Below are 20,884 nucleotides of genomic sequence, written 5' to 3' on the forward strand. Positions count from 1 at the left end.
AACGCCAACCATATCCGAAAGTGATCCGATGGGCACAAAAATGGTATCAAATGAAAGTTATTGAAGACCAGAAAACGAATACGGTATTAAAATTTGGGTCCAAGTACCAAGCGGGCCCCTCCCATAACCCCAAAATTCTTCTAAACGGATATATTCGAATGTCAATATGGGCCTGAAATGAAAAGTATTAGGAAGTAGATTACAGATATGGCAAACAACATTAGGTCCAAGTAATACGACGTCGCCAACCCCCAAATACCCACAAATGGGCATATGAGCTGACCATGGCTATATGGGACTCAAATGAAAGCTATTAGGGAGTAGATTCAAGTCCAGGTGGCGCTTTTCCTCTTAAAGTAATGTTAAATGGGTTATTTGACCCACTATGACAATATGGGACTCAAATTAAAGGTATTTTAGAATAGAAAACGAATTTGATGTCCAATTTTGGGGCCGGATGTTTTGCGGTACACCCTAAAGCCCCCCTTAACGGCGTCCCGCAGTGCGACACCTCTTTGTGGAAAATTTTTTAAATGACCATGCATAGCATTGTACCTCGTAAATGTCGCCAACATTAAGAGGGGATAAACACCGCTTTGTCCGATGTTCTCGCTAGGATTCGAACGCGTTCACTGTCATAGGCTACAGTGGCACGAATTCGATATCTGCATTCAGGGAGTAGTGTCTCCACCTTAAAAAGTTATTAGAGAGTTAAAGAAGGCGCATCGGAGCGGGCCCGGTTCGGCTAGTAAACTATAAAAGACCGCGCCAAGCTCAGACCCCTGTGGCACTACGGCTGTCACAATTAGTGAACTTGATTTTATATCCTTCACAGTGTTTTTGAAAGATCTTTCTTTCAGGTAGTCGCCCGTATCTAATTTCGTAGGTTTGCATCTTCCTCAATATACCATTCTGCCATACGGTATTGAAAGGCTGCCCGAAATCTAGGCTCAACGCTATGGTAGGACCACTTGCCGTAAGTTTTCCCATGAGGTCCATAAGCGCGTGAGTGGTCAACGTGGCTCTCCTGAAACCGAATTGGTAGGACATTAGCATTCTCAATATGTTCGTTTATCCTCTCAGGTATAGAAATTACGAAAAGTTTCCCGATAATTGAGAGGAGCGAGTTCTCGTTGGATTTATGGCAGCCTTGCCTGGTTTTAAAACGGGTACCGCCTTTGACGACCTGTAAGCCTTAGGGAAAAACCCCAACGCCATATCCCCAATTCCGTTCTCCTTAGTACAGAGTTTTGAAAGTCATCGTCCCCGCTACTCTTCTAGTTATTCAATTGCCTCCTCAGTATATGCTATGATCTTAGTGGTCTGATCGGATTGGTCATTCTCAATGATCCATAAGGCAACATTCAGAAGACTTATCTCTACCATCGGCTGAAATGTCCCTTAGGTACTGCCAGCAGGAAATCGACTCTGTACTTCTGCGATTTATGAAGCGATGAGTTCAACGTTGTCTTCTTCAGTTGCGAAATTCCTTTTTAGTGCATCCTTGAAAACTCCTGTTTCCTTCCGTGCCACTGCACGGTAAAGCTTTTTAAGCTCACGAAGCACACAGCGCCCTGAAGTACAAACCGTTTTCGAAGACGGTAATGCATTCCTGGATAATTTTTTCGAGATTTCTTATAATCGTCTGGGCATCCCGATGTTGGTCCAGAATTCTGTATCATAATCGTAGAAGAAAAATGTTCCGCTGAATCAGCTAGAGGATATACTGGGGAATATCGCTCATGAGGCTATTCATTGGTCTAATCTTCCTTATTGACCTTTCTATTGCCTTACCAAAAGCTTCAGTTATCCTGTCCACAAAGCCATCTATCTCCTCTAGAGTGACGTTTCTGTCCAAGGTTGTCCGAGAGCCTTTTGTCTGATCCTTAAAATTGGCTACCTTGGAATTTTGAAAAATTTTTCGTTATGCCAACTTTTTATTTTGGGTCCGATTTTCCACCTGAACAACTTGGGCCTTGAAATTTCGCTCACGATTTCGCCAACACGTCAGCTCTATCCATTTTAAATTGCAAAGAGATATCTCTACCCGTTCTCACACGTCATATTTTTTTACTGGATTTTCTTTCGATTTTCTCCTACTGTGCAGCTTGACATTCTGTTCTGTTGGTTAATACCCAGCGTCGTAAAAAATAATCGATTTATGAACTGCTTCCATTAACGTTCCAAAAAGTCTCCAGTCATTCCATTACGGCTTTACCACCGGAGTTTGTGATAGTACCTACCCAATCCGGGTGCTTTGTATTTAGACCAATTGCAATGATTGCCGCGTTCGGGCCTATCAAAATGCAAATTTTGCCCATGAACATTCCACTAAGGAACAGGGGCAAACTTCTCACATATCAATGAGTGCAGTCGGATTGAAGTTTTTTAAGCTCATTGATGATCAGGTGCTTACTTTTTATTGCCGAGTCCGACCGGCGTGCCGTAGTGCGACATCTCTTTGGAGAGAAGTTTTACATGGCATAGTACCTCACAAATGTTGCTTGCATTAGGAGGGGAAAACCACCGCTTAAAAATTTTTCTGATGGTCTCGCCCGGATTCGAACCTATGCGTTAAGCGTCGTAGCGGACATGATAACCTCTGCGCTACGGTGGCTTCCGGTTCGGACCTATCAGATCCGATATTTTCTTAAAATCTTCGTAATTTACTACCTCCTGAGTTCTCTTTACAAAAAAATGACACGAGGAAGAGCGTCCTTTCATTCTCGGTTCTGGTCCTGACTACAGAGCCTCCTAGTCTGCATAGATCATTCGTAATCAGGATGATCCCTAAGGAAATCTCTCAGAAAGACAGCCGTAACACCTCCTCTGTCCACAGGACTTATATGCTCTCAATTCAAATCTGTGTCTTCCACATAGGCCGTTCTCAGCAATTAAGAGGACGTCTGGTCTATTCTTCTCCACGAAAAATTTCAAGTAGTGCCTCCTATGTCGGGCCACTATAGAGTTAACTTTGACAAATTTAGTCTTATAATTGACCATCTATTCCCAGTGTGAAGAAAAGCCATTCTCAGCATTTAATAGGACGTCCGGTCTATTCTTCTCCACGAATAATCTCTAGTAGTGCCTTCTATGTCGGGACACTATAGAGTTAACTTTGACAAATTTAGTCTAATAATTAACCATCCATTCCCAGTGTAAAGAATAGACCAACATTTCATCTCATTTTCTCCTCATATGTTCTGAGCCTCTTAAAAGTCCCAGCATAATCGGATACCTTCCTCATACAGAAGACAAAACTCCACCCAGCCGCCTTCTGCATTCTCAGTCAGGTAAGCGCATGTTGTCCTCCACTCTATCGGTTATTTCTGTCGTCTTTGTGGGCCTGGGGATACGTGTCATATTTGCGATGGTTGTGGACGAACTGCCAGTCGTAGTCCCCGATCGGTCCGCCATCCGTCTTTCTCTAATCCTTTGCAAAAAAAATTGACTCTTCTCTGGCAGTCTTTAAAAATCGCCACGCAATTCGCACAGTTGACAGGCCGTCTCACTATGCAAATCACCTGTCCCGAGTGACAATTGATTGTGGAAAAATTTTATGGACCGAAAGGCCTCACCATTTGTAAGAGGTTTGTTAGGTTATGTTACATCAGCAGAGAACCACCATTGCAAGGGGATTGGTTAGGTTAAGTTACAAAGGGAATCTAAAATCATCGAACCTCAAAAGTGAAAGACCAAAGCCTTTTTTGGAATCTAGTATTGCATCGCTGGTTATCGCGTATAAACATGGTTTTGGCTCTCGCACCATTTCTCCCAGGCTTTTCAGATTCTGTTAATTAAACTTCCATTTAACCCGTTTAAGATTTCCATTTTTGCTGATCAGATGTCTGAAAACGTCCCTATATACCTAAGGACTATAATATTTGGGCTATGGTCATTCCATTTTCTTTGCCCTTTTACCGCTTTGCTGCAATGGACCATCCACAAATAATGTTCCATTTTGACCACAGTGCACAACGCACAACAACACCAACAATATCCAGCCATCACAAACAGAAGAGGCAACAGCTTCAGAAGGAACATCAGTATCGCCTTTTGACAACCAACCAACCTACCTACCTACCAACCTGGCTTAGTGCTCTCACTACAGATAAAATAAAAAGAACAATGCTTGGGTAGCACAACATACGAACGTCGAAAAGTGACATAGCGAAGTGTAAGAAGAAGCCAAAAGGAAACGCAGGCGTTCCCCTTTGTTGGTATGGCCTGGCATGTGAGCTTGTATTTGCTAGGGGGGAGTTTGGCTGAAATACACAATTCCGGCATCCACAAAAACAGGAACACACACTACGCCAACCACTTAAGATCTGAGCAATTGTGTGTGTGTGTGTGTGTGGGCGAGTGTCGTTCGCTGTACCAATAAAATCCTACAAGAGCTGCAGAAGCAGCTGATGTTTGTTTTTTATTTTGTCAAAGATGTTGGCTTGTTTGTGGAAAAAATTATATCAGAACCAACTCAGGCAGCAGGACTGGAAAGAATATAAAAACGAAAAAAAGGTACTCCTTTTAAAAAGTCTTTGTTATGAAAACAAAACACAAAGTAAAATTTCTGTTTTTTTTCTGTTTATGTTACCTGTTTTGAGGAAGGATTGGACGAATGAAAATTGTCCAACATTTCGTTTATTTAAACTTTAAATAACTTGAAACTATAATTTTTGGAGAATATTAGAACATATTTAAACCAGTAAGGAAGGGCAAAAGTCAGGCGGTACCGACTGTATAATACCCTACACCTACCCTATAAGTACAATGTGGGACCTATATCCAATTCTGAACCAATTTTGATGGACCTCGGCGAGCAAATATGTTCAAACTGTAAAAACTACGGTTGACAAATGACAAAATTATGACAAATTACCCAAAATCTGACGAACGTATATATGGAAGCTATATCTAATTCTGAACCGATTCCGAGCAAACTTAGATAATGTGATAATCGTTGAGGAAAGCGTTGTGCAAAATTTTAGCAAGATTGGTCAACAATGCGCTTGCAGTGGCTCTTGGGGTGAAAATCTGGCGATATACATATATGACAGCTATATGTAAATCTGGACCGATTTCTATGAAATTCACCAATAATATTGAGAGTCATAAGAAAATCATTCCAGCAAAATTTCGACAGATTTGGATAACAAATCATCACTTTTTTGCAATATTTCTCAAATCGGAAGAACATATATATGAGAGCTATATCTAAATCTGAACCGAATTTTGGCAAGGTGGGTCAATAAATGCGCTTGCTGTTACTCTAGAAGTTAAAATCGGGCGATATATATATATATATATATATATATGTATATATATATATATATATATAAGGGCTATATATAAATCTGAACCGATTTCCATGAAATTCACCAGTAATATTGGGAGTCAAGAGAAAATCCCTCGTGCCGAACTACGAGAAAATCGGTTAACAAAAGACCATTTTATTGCAATATTACTGCAAATCGGACGAACTATATGGAAGCTATATCTAAATCTAAACCGATTTTGACCAAACTCTATATATATTGTGGTAGTCGTCGAGGAAAGCGTTGTGCAATAGTTTTGCAAGATTGGTCAATAAATGTGCTTGCAGTGGTTCTAGGAGTGAAAATCGGGCGATATATATATATGAGAGCTATATCTAAATCTGAACCGATTTCCTTGAAATTCACCAGTAATGTTGAGAGTCGTAAAAAAATACTTTCTCCCAAATTTAGAGAGAATCGGTTAACAAATGACCATTTTATTGCATTATTACTGAAAATCGGACGAACATATATATGGGAGCTATATCCAGATCTGAACCGATTTTTTCCAATTTCAATAGGCTTCGTCTCTAGGTCGAAAAAGATGCATGTACCAAATTTGAAGACGATCGGATGAAAACTGCGACCTGTACTTTGTACACAAATTAACATGAACAGACGGACAGACAGCCAGACAGACAGAGAGACTTGTTTACTTAAGTTGGCCATTACAGACCATTTCTTCCTATAGCCGAACGTAAAATAGATTTCCAAGCTCCTCCTTATTTTATGATCCTTCTCCAAACTTTGACTCCTAGTATGGGGATATCTTTCTCGACTTGGTCCCTTCGTTTTCGTTTTCCCCTTTTGCGTTTTCTATAAAGGTCGCATTCAAAAGACTTCTTCGCTGGAGCTTCAACATTCATTCTGACAATATGACCCAGCCAGCGCAACCATTGTACTTTAATGTGTTGAACTATGCTATCGTCGTTATTCAGTTCAAACAGCTCATGTTTCATACGACCCATATATTCTCCATTAACGCATACTGGTCCATATATCTCATCTGCGAATCACTGAAAAAGGCATGTCTTCTAAGCTCAAACTATGCTCTTAAGAGTATTTTTCGTTTTAAGCGCAGCACGAAAGATAACAATCGCCACATATCAACAAAAACACTTGCCATACTGCCACTATAGCAATCGTCGATTGCTGGAATTGTAAGTTTTCAATGTAAGCGTATTGCAGCCTACACTGTTTTCGGCGTGCTGTTCCGTTCACATCCACATATTTTGCGCTGAATAAAATAAAATTTTGTCAAAAGTTTCATTTCGATAGAAAATTTTGCAAAAATTTTTTTACTACACAAAATGTCCAAATTTTAATTGTTTTTTCTTTTTTCAATTTTAGTTTCTCTTTCGAAACTACCTGCTTAATGATAGGAGATTTTCTTTGCCAATAGAAAAGGAAAGCCAGAGATCGCAACACACACCAACCACTATGGGACGTGTTTCGTCTTTGGTTAAAAGACTTTTCAACCATATTAGGTGTGATGGCTTCAAAGACCGTGCGTTGGTATGTTGTATTTGAATCGTATTTATAGCGAAAACGCATCTATGATACAATTACCACATTAACCACACTCGACAGCCCTGTCTATTAGCTGTACTTTTCCCAATGCATGTATTTTTGTGTAATGACAGACATTCATTCTGGACAAATTACACTTCTTCCGTCCTACACATGATTTTGTGCATCTATTGGAAGTTGTATTGATGGCTTGGAACGCTAAGACAACGGCAATGGCTGTTGCTGTTGTTCCATGTGCCCAGGATCGAATCCCGGCTGGGCTCTGCCTAATTTTTAATTTTTCAAGTTTTTTTTGCCTGTTAGGGCGAAGATCATTAAATTTTACAATTTTTTTTGTTTCTCTTTCGAGACGAGCTCAATGATCGGAGATGCAAATGGAAAAGGAAAGCCAAAGATAGAAACACACACCAACCACTATAGGACGCGTTTCGTCTTGGTTTAGAAGACTTTTCAACCATTTTAGGTGCGATGGCTTCAAGGGCCATACGTTAATATGTTGCATTTGTATCGTATTTATTGCGAAAACGCCTCTATGATACACATACCACATTAACCACGCTCGAAAATACTGTCTATTACCTGTACTTTTCCCAATGCATGTGTTTTCGTGTAATGACTGATTTTTTGTCTGCAACAATTGCACTACTTCCATGGTAGCACTTGATTCTCTGCATCTGTTGGAAGTTGTATGGATGGCTTCGAACGCTAGACAACGCCAACGGCTCCCGCTGTTGCTCCGTGTGCTCAGTTTCGAATCTCGGCCGGGTTCTGTCGATTTTTTTCATTTCAAGTTTTTGTGCCTGTTAAGGCGAAAACCAACTCACTGTTCCAAATTTCAGCGAAATCGGATAATAAATGCTCCGTTTTATGGGTCCAAGACCTTAAATCGAGAGATGGGACTATATGGCAGGTCTGGCAGGGCCATATTGAAGACGAATGTCGAAGGGCCTAACACATCTCACTGTCCCAAATTTGGGCGAATTCGGACAATAAATGCACCCTTTATGGGGGGCCTAGACCTTAAATCGGCAGATCGGTCTATATATCAATATATAGTCTGATAAAGCCCATCTTCGAATTTAACCTGCCTATCAAAAAAAAAAAAGAATCTGTGCAAAGTTTCAGCTCAATATCTCCATTTTTAAAGACTGAAGAGTGCTTTCAACAGACAGTCGGACGGCGGACTTGCTAGAAAGCCTTAGATTTTTAAGACGATCATGAATGTATTTACTTTATAGGGTCGGAAATAGATATTTCCATATATTGCAAACGGAATGATGAAATGAATATACCCTTATCTGTTGTTGGTGGTCCAGAAGCGTGCTTAGTTCTGCCGGACTGAAGCTTACATACCCTCCACCATGGACCGCGTATGTCAAGTTCTTTGCCCGGTATCGCTTTATACTCAAACAAAAGATAATGGCAAAGCTGTTGGAGCTATGTCAGGTTAAAAACCTATTCGGGCCCTACTTGGTTTGGATGTTCAAGACAATAGTATATCCCATTGTGCGGATTTCGACCAAATCGAATAAGTATTTCGCTCTAGAGGGACTTAAGAAGTAAAATGGGGAGATGGGCTTGGTGTAAACATCAGCCAGAAGCATTGCAAGACCTACCAATGCATCCAGAAAAATTCACAGTTTTGTGCGGTTTATGGGCTGGTGGCGTCATTGGACCATACTTCTTCAAAGATGATGCGAATCGTAACGTAATTGTGAATGGTGAGCCCTATCGTGAGATGATATCCAACTTTTTTTTTGCCCAAAATGCAAGAGCTTGACTTGTGGTTTCAACAAGACGGAGCTACATGCCACACAGTACGCGTAACAATGGACTTTTTGGGAGGCGAGTTCGGTTAACAGATTATTTCACATTCAGAACTGATCAATTGGCCGCCTAGATCGTGAAATCTTACGCCTTTAGTCACAACAAGCCGATTACTGGCTTAGGTGTATGTCCATAGTGGCATGGGGCGGATTAATATCTGCACCCTCATTTCAACCTTACCTAAGCTAACCTAGGCTAAATATGGACCGATATGGCCCATTTACAATCCCCATCCGACCTACACTGATAGGAGGTATTTGAGCAACATTTCAAGCGCCTAGCTTTACTCCTCCGAAAGCTAACGTGCTTTCCACAGACACGGAAAGACATGCAGACGGACGGACGTGGCTAGAACGACTTTAAATGTCGAGGCGATTAAGAATATTTATATACTTTATGGGGTCTGAGGTCAATATTTCGAGGTGTTACAAACAGAATGGAAAAGTTAGTATACCCCCATTCTATAGTGGAGCGTATAACAAAAACATCAGTTTTTTTTATACCCTCCACCATAGGATGGGGGTATACTTACTTTGCCATTAATATCTCGAAGTATTGATCAGATCACTTTTTGATATAGCTGCCATATAGACTTAAATTCTTAGACGGTTCATTTATTGCCCGATTTGTCTGAAATTCGAAACATTCAGTTGCAGTCCAAACGGAATATGGTCGAGATCGCATCATATATGGATATAGCTGATTTAAGGTCTTGAGCCAATAAAAGCCGTATTTATTGCTCGATTTCTCTGAAATTTGGAAGAGTGAGTTGGAAAATGCCACTCATTATACGAACCGAGTATGGTGCACATTAGACTACACTTATTCCACATATGAAGCGCGTAAAATACGCATTTATTATTCGATTTTGCTGAAATTAGGAAAAGTGAGTTGGATTAGCCCACTCGATATCCGAACCAAGTACCAAGAACCAAGGATGTGGGCTACATCCGACCACATGTAGATATAACTGCCATATAGACCGATCTGCGGATTTGTGGTCCGCTCATTAAATACCCGATTTGACTGAAATTCGGAACATGGGTTGTAGTAGGGCTACCGATGCTCGAAAGGAATATAGTCGAGATCGTATCATATTTGGATATATCTTTAATATAGAATGATCTGCAGATTCAAGGTCTTAATCCCATAAGAGACGCGTCTATCACTCGATTTCTTTGAAATTTGGAACACTGAGTAAGACAATGCCACTCGATATCTAAACTAAGTACGGTCCACATCAGACACTTGGATATAGCTGGCATATAGATCGATCGGCCGGCTGGGGGTCTTGAGCGCGTAAAAGGCGCATTTATTATAAGATTTCGACAAAATTTGGAACAGTGAGTTGAATTAGAATACAAGGCATCCGAACCGAGTATTCTGCACATCAGATTCCACTTGGATATAACAGTCATATAGACCCATTTTCTAATTTAAGGCCTTTAGCACATAAAAAGCGCATTTAGTTCCCGATTTCGCTGAAATTTAGAACAGTGAATTGCGCTTGGCCAACCGATATCCGAACCGAGTATGGTCCACATTAAACATTATTTGGATACAGTTACCGTCTAATTTAATCGGTCGGTTAAAGGTCTTACGCTCAAAAAAGCCTAATTTATTAAACATTTTATTTGAAATTTGTATCTAGGAGTAAAAGTTAATGGCAACCGATATCATTGCTTCCACTCATATATGGTCTGCATATGCTCTGCAATTTAATAATAAAGGTTGAGTGGTATGCAATCAACTTCGGCTTTTCGGTACCTGATGCAAATATGTCCAGACAGTCCCAATATGGATAATAAAATATGATAATTAATATGTCCAAAGTTCGGTATGGTCGCATTTATTACGTTTTTAATAGTTATATATTAGGGTGGGCGATTAGTATGCAAAACCAAAAATCTTAATAGGCGTTTCGCGTTTCTGATTTTTGAGATTGTTTTGAACAGAAAAGTCTACCAGAATATATGTCTTCGGTGGAAATGGTGTTTCCAAATGCTGACTTGCACTTTTTTCTCAGACTATTGTTAAGTTTTTTTTTTTTTTTTTTTGATATTTCTATCTAAAACACCCAAACTATTGAGAGATCGTTCCACTTCTAAGATCCAAATTGAAGTCAAGTCAATATTTAAGAACTCTCTCATGGCAAAAACATTGAAATGTTCCTTCAGGTAGTTTGACCTTGTGAAAGTGAAAAATTACCATTTTCGGTTATTCAAAGCGCAAAATCATACAAGCGGCAAGAAATGTCAAAATTTTATTTTTTGAAAATTATATTTCTACAAAACACGCTATTAATATTTAATCTCAGGAAAATCTTTTAACGATTTTATTAAAAAATCAAAAAAAATCAAAAATGATCACAAATAAATTTTTTCAAAACTAAAAATTCCCTAAAATTTTATTGCCCCAAAAAAATGTAGTGATAATTATATTAACGGTGGAAGTTATTTTTTTAAGTTTTTCTCTCACTCTAGGAAATTTTGTCAGAGTCTAAAATAAACCAGACGTATACAAACATTATTACACCCTACACCATAGGATGGGGGTATACTAATTTCGTCATTCCGCTTTTAAGACATCGAAATATTGATCTGTGTCACAACAAAGTATATACAGTGGTACAGAAAAGTCCACATACCCCACAAAACGCATTTTACAAAACGAAATTTGTATACGAAAAGGTTTTGCCGACAAATATCGAATCTTGCTAAAAGTATTCACCATCGTCGTGTGCTTACATCATACGCTCATTACAAAACTGTCAGTTTACGAAGATGCATTTTATGAAAAGGTATTAAGACTTCTTTATGCCATTGTATATTCTTGATTCGCGATTAATTTTTGATAAAAATTACTGTACAACTATTCCTGATAGAACCGATTGGAACTACGATATCCCTGGTAATAGAAGTTACATAACCTTCTATACGGATGGTTTCAAATTAAAGGAACAGGTGGGCTTTGGGGTGTACTCTAAAGATCTAGAACTGGTCATATCGAAAAGGTTACCCGACCACTGCGGTATGTATCAAGCAGAGATCTTTGCAATTAAGGAAGTGGTGGAATGGCTAAGGTATAATGTCATTACGACGATTGACATAAATATCTTCTCAGACAGACAGACAGCCATTAAATCCCTGGAGAACGTATTTCTGAACACAAAAACCGCCTTCGACTGTCGCAGATCTCTCAACGAGATGGCTGAACAGTTCAAAATTCACCAGTTCTGGGTGCCGGGCCACAGAGATATCCCAGGGTATTGTAAAGCGGATGAGCTTGCGAGACTGGGAACTACCCTAAACATTCCAGGGAAACAACAATCTGTGTGTATGCCTCTGGTGACATGTAAGCTAAGTTTTCAGGACCAGCCCCGTAGGACAACGAATGATAGAAGGTCACAAAGAGGGAGCTGTGAGTATACCAAAACTTTGTGGCCTAATCTAGAACTGGAGAGGTCTACTGCTTTGCTGCCATTGGCTAGAACAGACGTCTCAGTCATTGTGTCCGTCATGACAAGTAACTGTCTAATCGGAAAACATGCTCACAGACTGACGTTTGCCAGCAACGACTTTCGCAGAAGCTGTAGGGATATCGAGGAAGAAGAGACTATAGAACACCTTTTTGTGTATGTGTCGCGCACTAGCAGTCAGAAGGAATTTCACTTTAGCTTCTCATTTCTTTGAGAACCTGTCTGATTTAGCGGATGTGAAAAAGTTATTGGGCTTTTTAAAGCGATCTGGATAGTTCAACGGTAGGAACTAGAAGCCATCTTGCTATTTCTGTTCCTGAGGTATCACAATGGACGAAAACGTCTCAGTAAGTCTGATGGCAAACTGCCACTTAAACCTAACCTAACCTAGCCTTGTACGTCTGACTGTCGAAAATACGCTAACTTTCGAAGCAATAAAGTTAGATCCTTGAAATATTCCATGGTGCTTCCTGTTAGTGTAGGTCGGTTGGGATTGTAAATTGGCTGTATTAGTCCATGCTTTGATATAGCTTCCATGCAAACGCATTCCGGATCTTGACTCCTTAAGCCTCTAGATTGCCTAAAAATTTGCACTAGGTGTTTTGTTATGACTTTCAACAACCATGTCAAGTATGGGTGGAATCGTTTAATAACCTGATATAGCTCCCATATAAGCCTATCTCGGATCTTGTCTTCTTGAGCCGCTAGAGGGCGCAATTATCATGCAAGCTCGCTCAAATTTTGGATGGAGGGTTTTTTTATAACTTCCAAAAACTGATCCGACCTAAAAACCATATCTGATTTGTACAGAGACTTCATTTGAATACGTGTCGAATATGGTCTGTATCGGTCCATAACCTGATATAGTTCCCATATGAACCGATCTCCCGATTATACTTCTTGAGCTTATAGAGGGCGCAATTCTTATCCTATTTGACTGAAATTTTGCACAATGACCTCCAACAGGCAAACCAAGTATGGCCCCAATCGGTTCATACCTTGATATGGCTCCAATAGCATCGCAATTTTTATCCATTATCCATTAGAGATATCGGTTAAAGAACTTGACAAATGTGATGGTGTAGGGTATATAAGATTCAGCCCCGTCCAACTCAGCACCCTTTACTTGTTTTTTTTTTGTTTTTGCTTATTTGTATTTTCTTTGCGATTATGACTATTTACTCTCCCTCCCTCTACATTTTCAGCAACAGTATCTTTGTTCAAATTTCCTGGTTTGTGGCTCTTGATATTTTATTCCAATGTTTCCAAACAAACATTGTACTTGAATTCTATACACAATGTATAGCCTTTTATCTATTTTTTAATATAAACTTGAACTTAGATCTTGTTCTTGTTTCTTTTGTTAATATCTTTGTGATAGAACAGGTCTCCTTTGATGGTCATATTTGCCTCGACTCCATTTTCTTTTTAAATCACATTGCCATATGTGCCCCCTTTGTAATTACCGAATTCGTGTTGTTACATTTTATGTGTATGTGTGTGTGTTGTAGGAGCAATAGACATTCAAACATTAAATTAGCCAAATCCCTACATTGCAAAAATGTATCCAGCCTTATGTTTAAACTGTTCTTCCACTTTGCTACTTTCCTCCCAGGTCGCTCCTGGTTTGTGCTAACAAAGATAACATTATCGTCCACCTGGCATTTAACTTTTTATGTGCCTACTTTTTGTCAACATCATATGTTCTGAGGACATTAAAGGACTCGATATATAGAAACTGTTTGTATACACCGAAGGGGGTGAACCTACCAGCCACAGTATGACGTGAAATAAAACTGTGATTGTATGCGAATGTTTATAGAAGTCTATTTATATACAGCAATAACAACAACTAAGAAAGTATGTAAGCATCTCATGACCAATGTATAGTTGGTTTGTTTGTAGCTGTAGGGACTTCACCCACACACAAACGCACATTCGTTGAAAGGCTCCATACATGCTTACATGCCTGAATGGCTTATTTCTATATGCATATAAAATTCATTCTAATGCCAAGGAGCTCATGTAATGTCCCATTGTGTAAACGATTTTCTAAGCATTCGTTTAACAAAATGTCCTTGCATGGGGTCGTCATCAGAAGAAGGAAAAGCAAAAACCTTCTTTTGAATATAGGAAGTAGGGAGATCCTTTCACTGAGTTTCAGAGTCATTCTGGTTACATCTTTGCAATGCCAGCTTGCAAAAAGAGGAAGTCAATGTTTTTTTTTTTTTTTTGGAACATTTGTGATGAGTGGAAAATATCTGTGCTTCTACTTCTAAGAAGTGATTTCGTTTTTCTTTTAAAATGCTGGGGAAATAAAGGTAATAGTCATCTTGTCTAAGTTTTTGGTTGTGACAATTATGCTTAGCACGGTAGTCCGTCGATGAATTAGGCGATATTTGATTTTAAAAGGAATTTTTCCCTAAAATAAGATTTTCAGAGCAAACTCTACACTCTTGGGTCTAGCATGAAGTTAGGGCGCTCTAGGTTTGGTTTCTTTGTATGTGGCTGTTGAGTCTGACATGGTTGCTTGTGTGTTGGACAATACCCACAGATGTATTTCCGGTAATGGACTCAAGAAATTTCATTCGTTGTAGATGATTTACTGGATGAACAAGGCCAATGTGAGACCAGTGCTAACATATGAGGCTTTGATAGGGAAAGCTAGTACTGGGCAGCCAGAAAAGATCCAGCTTTTGCCCTATACACCTGAAAAAGCGCCAATAAAAAAATATGTCATGCACTACAATTGTCAAACCTATAATGCTATATGGTGTTGTGGTCTGGTGGACAACGCTGCAAAAGCCCCTCTACTATTTAATGCTCAGTTGGATCCAAAGGATGCACAATGGGATAGAATCGAAAAAAAGGTAAAAGTGTACTAAGTTCGGGCGTGCCATAGTCATCTTGCCTAAGGTTTTGGTTGTAACAATTATGCTTAGCAAGGTAGTCCATCGATGAATTAGGCAATATTTCATTTTAAAAGGAAATTTCCTTAAAATAAGAATTTTAGAGCAAGTTCTAGATCCCTGGGTATACCATGAAGTTAATGCTCTGAAGTTTGGTTTTTTTGTGGGTGTCTGTTGAGTCTGACATGTTTGCTTGTGTGTTGGACAGTACGAACAGATTTATTTCTGGTAGTGGACTCGAGAAATTTCATTCGTTGTAGATGAATTTTTTTACCTTCACCCAGGAATGGAGGTTATAAAAACGAAGATTTGGTGAAAAACTATGATAAAATACACTGCCTCCCCGCTCCGTCCGGAAGGCGAGACATGGAGATGACGAGATATATAAATTCCAGAAATGCAGGAATAAAACAGACAGCAAGCGCCTATCCATCACGCCACCATTCGAATGCTTGGCCGGAGCATAAGCCTACACTCACTCAAGAATTTACTTGTCAAGTGCCAAGCATTGGTTGTTGTTGTCACATTTGCATGTGGAGTAGCAATCCTTGTCAATCTCTTATGGTTGAGCAAGCTCGTTCCGGTTCATACGAAAGATCGTAGCGGAATCATGGTGGCCATTGGTTATTTAAAGGCGCCAATAACTCGTCTTATCATACCGACATCATAGGCACTCAGTATTTAAACAAGAGCCGGTGCCGCCCGGCCTCTCACTGAGACTCTCTACTTCGTTACCCTGTATTGAGTATTCCACTAAACACAACCTGCAGACGCGACAGGTAGCTCCCAGCTAAGCTTCTCGTAATAGCGAGGAACATCAAAGGCACTCACTCAAGTATTCACTCGCCAAGTGCCCACTGGTTGTTGTAGCCACATTTGCATGTGGAGTAGCAATCCTCGTCAAGCTCTTATATGTCAGCAAGATCGTTCCAGTCTATAGAACCACTCGCCGTGGGAACATGATAGCTATTGGTTATTTAAAGGCGCCAATAACTCCCCTTGTCATAGGAATATCATAGGCAATCAGTATTTAAGCAAGACCCGGTGCCGCCTGGCCTCTCACTGTGACTCTCTACTCGATACCGCTGGTTGTATGCCACTCAAGTTACCGCTACCACGTATGAAGCATTCCACTAATCGCAACCTGCGGACGCGACCAGTAGCTTCTGGAAAAGCTTCCCGGAAAAGATAGCGAGGAACACCACACAGATTGGAGCTCAAAGTTCCAGCCTATGTGGAGCTCACAGTTATCCTATGACGGGGCCAAGCGTTGGCATCTGCTAATGCATGCCCATTTATTGAAAATTTCATCGCGTGTCTTCAGAGACTCCACAGAGACACATTTGCAAGTTCGCCAAGATCTGAGGTTATGACTCCTGTACTTGTACTCAGTGACCCCTTATCAGGAGCCATCAACTCATTCGTCCTCTTCACAACAACAGCTGGCTAGAGGGTCGTGGTCATCCTACATCCAAAAAATTTCAAGAGAATATCTTCGCTTTTTTCGAACGCTATTGTGATTTTCACAGACGGACGGACATGTCTAGTTCACCCAGTATGTTCTTGTGTCAAATTTCAGTCAAATCGGATGCAAATTGAAAGGACTCAAGAAGTCAAAACTGTAGATATGGGGGCTATATCCAAATTTGAACCGATGTGCATAATTTCAAGCTGATATCTTCTTTCGTTCGAACGCTATCGTGATTTCGACAGAAAGATATAGCTAGATTGACCCCGAATATCAAGACGATCAATAATATATACAATTTATAGGGTCTCAGGTCAATATTTCGAGGTGTTACAAACGCAATGACTAGATTGTATACCCCCTCCTATGTTAGTAACTATACAAATAATCTTTGTCTCAACAGGCAAAAAACTTTAACAGCAAAAGTTTTCGTTTTTATAAATCCAAAGTTCTTGAAGGTGTATCCGTTGAGCCAATTCATTTCATTTTTCTGCTAAGAAAATTTAAAGGGTGATTTTTTAAGATCTATAGGAAGGTTTAAAAAAACACATAACATTCAGAAAAATGCATGAAATCTTTATTTGAGTCGATAGTGCGATCTGTTGGAGCCAACCACCAACGTTCGTTGGGGATTTCACGAAGATTCGGTGCAATGATCTGGACGTCCGGTCTAGCAGGTGACCGACAATAAGAACTTCCCATCTCTGTCTTTAGTTTTGGCTGCCAGGCAGTCGCCTGTGGGCAATCAATTGGCACTTTGCGACAACAAAACAAACATCAGAACACAGGTCCTGAGGCCAAGGAAAAGATTCACCACTGGATCAGAAATGATGATTAACAGGAGGTGTTTAATACCCTCAGTTAATTTCGATCAAAAACATAGGTTGATATGCGGATTATAAAGGGTGTTTTATTTTACAATCTGCCTTTTTCTTATGTGTCTTAACACATTTTTACTTATTTCATTAAGGAAAACACAAGAACTTGCCCCTATGGGCTATAATAATTCAATGCATCCGTTTTTCAAAAATTATAATGAAAAAGAAAAATAAAAGTCTTAGGCGCTCAGTAATCATGCTGCCGGGAACTAGTTATTGCAACGCAACTAGTCCCCGCGTGAACACGGTTCATATAATTTAATACTAGAAGATTATATCATGCAAATGTTGACCGTGACTGCACCTCAAATGGTCCATCCGCTTAGTTCAACCTTGACATACTCTTTCCAACATTTCGGCCGGTATCTCACGAATAAATGCTTCAATGTTGTCTTGCGTCTCAATGCGTCAGTTGAAGCGGGCTTGTCTGTATAGCCATGAGCTTTAACATAGCCCAACAAAAAATAGCCTAAAGGTGTTAAATCGGCCAATTGACCGGTCCCGAATGTGAAAGAAAATGTTCACCGAACTCGCCTCTCAATAAGTTCATTGTTACACATGCTGTGTGTCATGTGGCACCGTCTTGTTGAAACCACAGGCCATGCAAGTCAAGCTCTTGCATTTTGGGCAAAAACAAATTTGGACATCATCTCACGGTAACGCTCATCATTCACAGCTACGCTACGATTTGCATCATCTATGAGGAAGTACGGTCCAATGATGCCACCAGCCCATAAACCGCACCAAACTCTGACTTTTTTTGGATACATTGGTAGCTATTGCAATGCTTATGGCCGATCTTCACTCCAACATCGACAATTCTGTTTCCTAACCTACCCATTGAGCTAAAAATGAGAAAAAAAATTTAGAAATGAGCGCGCCATGAACTTTCTTAACAGAGCAAGCATTTTGATAATAAAATTCATTTATTTGCAAGCGTTCTTCGTTTGTAAGACGATTCAGGGTTAAATCATAGACCAAACTGAAGATGTTTGCCAGTAAAACAAAACACAAAACGTGCCTGAGCTGTTTAAATCAGTGTTGCCAAAAAGATAACAGCTGGAACTAAATATTTATCCCTAGAGACATTTTTATTTAAATTTTGTCATTAGCGCATATTTTATTCAAACTTTGCATTTTTAGAAAATTTTCGTTAAAATTTAGATCAAGCATAATTAAAATTTTGCATTAGAGAATATGTTATTGAAATTTTGAATTTTGATTTTTAGTGAAATGTCTGTACACAACATTTCATTGAAATTTTGTCTTAAGCTAAATCGAATTTCATTAGATTTCGTCTTGGGAGAAATTTTCATACTTTTCGTCTTTAGAAAAAAAAATCTTTGAAATAAAATTGAATTAAAATTTTAGTCATCTGTTTGGCTTTTTAACGGCCGGTCATGCGAGTCAATTTTTTTTTTGCTTCATTGTCTTTCAAGTCGAGCTTAATGACCAAGCGAATGCAACATCCAAAGGAGAGATTGATAATTGAGTCTTGAAGAAAAGAAATTGCCAGTTCCTCAGACAAGGCAGGACACATGTCACCCCACTGGTGGACGCGTTTCGATAATTGGGTTTCATTATCTCATCGACACCATCGTGAACTATGTCCGTCCGTCTGACCGGTCTACAGTTCACAGCCTGTTGTTCGTAGTACTTAGAGTTGAGATCATAAGCACAAATCCTATGTGAAATCTCAACTACTACTACTAGACTGTTCGCTGTAAGCTTTTTCACTGAGCAATATCTCTTCAAACAGACTCCAACTCCCCTCTATGGCTTTTGCATTCATGTTATTCCCTTGTCAACGTGGCAAGCTCCGCCTGCCGACGTCAACATGACCACCAGACATGTGGTGGATTTTGTTTTTTAGTCTTTAGAGATATATTCATAAAATCTTTGTCTTGGGAGATCATTTGCTCGCGAATTCGATTTTATGTTGTTTCGATATTCACAATTTGATATTCTACTTAAACCTTCAAATGAATCAAAAATCGACTTTCTGCCTTACTTATGATTTCCAAAACACCCCTACACAAAGTTCAGTGCAGCGAAACCTAACTCCTTTTGACCATTTTCCTTAAATATCGATATGCCTTTGAGTATAAGGTTTAAACCATAAACAAGTATTTCAATTTTCCTACTTACCTATATGCAAATATATGCACATTTATGGATTGCTTACGGTCACAATGTATAATGCCTAGACTATAGGCGAGCGTACATACCTATTAACAATTTTAAATATAAGAAACCTTTAAGTATTTCACCTCCACATTCGAAGGCACCTTCGAGTTTAAGTTGAAGGTATATGGTGAACTGCACATGTACTTAACGCATACTACTCAATGAAACACAAGCACACACACACTCCTACTAAGTTCTTATTCATGGTGAATCATTATTTCATCTCATACGATGTAACGGGTTATAAGTGAGAGGAGAGTGAGAATGGTTTCTAGAGTGTAGAGTGGCAAAGTGGTGAGTACTTTAACATCAAATGTATGTTAGAGTAACTTATGAGTTGGTTGAAAACTTGACTTCTCCTCTAGACATGGTATGGGTGGCTGATTGAGTCTAGAGTTGGGGAAGCGAATGATGGTGATGCGGATGAGGATGATGGTGGTAGCTAGGTTGGCTGAATGTCGGGCAGACGGTCTCTTCATTTGCCTCTATAACATCGACCCACTAACTTAGCAATCATTGTATTGTTGCTGTTGTTGGTGTTGCTGCTACTGCTGCTTCTGCTTCTGCTGCTGATGCCGCTGTTTCTCTGCACTGCACTGTGTTAAAGGTGTTTGACATTATAAAATGCCTCAGGCATTAACTCGGGTACATTGCACGTTCTTTGCTACTTATTTTTTTGTAAAGGCCCACACTGTGGAACACAGACAGCCACTCACTCACTCAAAGCCCAACTCACACTCAGACACTTTGAAAAGCAAGTCAAGCGAGTAAACAGTAGCACGATGTTGTTGTTAACAACGTTAATAACGATTGCCGACGATTCTAGGCAAATGGCGCATGGGTTGGGGGCGGCTTTGGCGCAAAGGTAGGCAAACTGAAATGGTTTAATGGATGAAATAAAGGTCGATTCATCGTTGGAAGAGGTTATTGCATGGACTTGGTATTTGCTGATCGTTTCTCGTTAAGTCAGCCGGTGTAGAATGTTTCATCTCATACTTCTTGCTCTTCATTTTTTTTTTTCTTTTTGCTTTTCTTTGTAGGTTTAGACTTAAGCAACATCTAAAGTATTTTATGTTGTTTGCCCATAGTATCTTAGCTGAATACCAAATAAGTTGCTCTAGACTTTTCAATCGTTCAAAGTTTGTTTTTTTTTTCTCGTTCATGTTCTCCTTGACATCTGTCACGTGCTGTTGCTGCTGCCTTCCTTCACTTCGCTGAACGTAAACGTTAAGAAGAAGAACAAAATCAGGCAGCTGTAAGAAAAATTAGATAAATTGCCGAAAAATGTGTTT

The sequence above is a fragment of the Stomoxys calcitrans genome, chromosome 4 (genome assembly GCF_963082655.1).
Source record: "Stomoxys calcitrans chromosome 4, idStoCalc2.1, whole genome shotgun sequence".
Classification (NCBI taxonomy): Eukaryota; Metazoa; Arthropoda; class Insecta; order Diptera; family Muscidae; genus Stomoxys; species Stomoxys calcitrans.